We start from the raw sequence: 1,471 nt of genomic DNA on the forward strand, positions 1-1,471 counted from the left end.
ACTTTCATGGATAGCTTGTGTTGGTTGGGAGGGTGGTCGCATTACCAGGATGTGTTATCCGCATCCCGAAGAAAATGTTAGAGTAGTCCCCTATCGAATAAGAAGAGTTGGCAAGCCAAGAATAAGATAGGTTGATGGAGTGACAGCTGACGCAGGAACCCTCTCAAGTATCAGGAACTAGAAGATAGTAGCGTTAGAAAGAACCGAATGGCGGAAGCTCGTTGAGACGGCCAAGTCCCACCGCGGGTTTTAGTGCCTCGGAGACGGAATAGATAGAGATGTGTGAAACTGGTTTTCAACTCCACTTACGGCCATTTGTTTTGAAATTCCTTTTAAAAGTACAAGAAACAAAGTTCTAATCCAAAGAGCTGGAAGCTTTGTAGTGGGACTGACATAGCATTTCACAGTAAATCTATTGTATTTTGTTATTGCATGGAAATAACAGTTTGGTTTGTTTTTAAAGTTTTGGTTTAAAGCACTTTTTAAAAATTACCCCATATTACTTACCGTTTATTAAGTTTTAATGTAATTTCTACGGGACCCATATTAATATCAACGAATGAAAAAATTCGCTTTGAGGAAAAAACATATTAATAATACCAATTGTAAATATATAATAATACCAACTAAATTATGTGACTTATTCTTAAAATAATTTCATGATTACTAGTCTGCTTACTACTAATACATTAAACAGTTGAATATATACGGTCAGTATTTTTATTTTGAACATAGTCGATAGAGCATATTTTTATCAATACAAATTTTTTATAAAATAAGGTCATTAAATTAATTTTTTTTATATGTATTTCTTTGATTTTAAATAAAAGCTTTACAGTTTCAATTTAAAAAAAAAATGGAATCATTAGAATAACAACTACGCTAAAGGACATTCTTGTTTGCTACATGATATATTAATAAATCCTTAGTGAACCCGAAAGTTCGATGACGATACAATTTATTGCTCCCTAAATACATTGCATGCCACCCATCCAAACCTGAATAGACTAAATCAGTCTTAACGTAATCATCTCACCTAAGTTTTGGCGTACTATACCACCCGTACGTTTGTCCATCGGTTTAGTGTTATATGATATCCCTTAATAATATTATTGTAATATTACAACCCAATTTGTTGTAATTTTGTTTAATTGTCTGCATTAAATTAAAAATAATATCAGTATTACATAAAATTATTTATAATTAAAGAAATGAGTGGATGAAAATGTTATGTGATATTGGAAGAAGAATGTGGGTTTTTATTTTTAAAAAACAGTTTAAGTACTCCTACACAGTTCCTTGTTTAATTTCCTGAACCTTAAATTATGGTTGTTACCATAGGTTTACTATGGTTTTTCGGTCTGAAACAGGAATAAAAAATCGTTAAATTAATTTTTTCTCAAATTAACATATTAGTAAAATAACACTTTATTACTTATATCTTCAACTAAAATTGGTTTTATGCCTTAGG

This window comes from Halyomorpha halys, unplaced genomic scaffold (genome assembly GCF_000696795.3).
Source record: "Halyomorpha halys isolate HHAL.00 unplaced genomic scaffold, Hhal_1.1 Scaffold336.1, whole genome shotgun sequence".
Classification (NCBI taxonomy): Eukaryota; Metazoa; Arthropoda; class Insecta; order Hemiptera; family Pentatomidae; genus Halyomorpha; species Halyomorpha halys.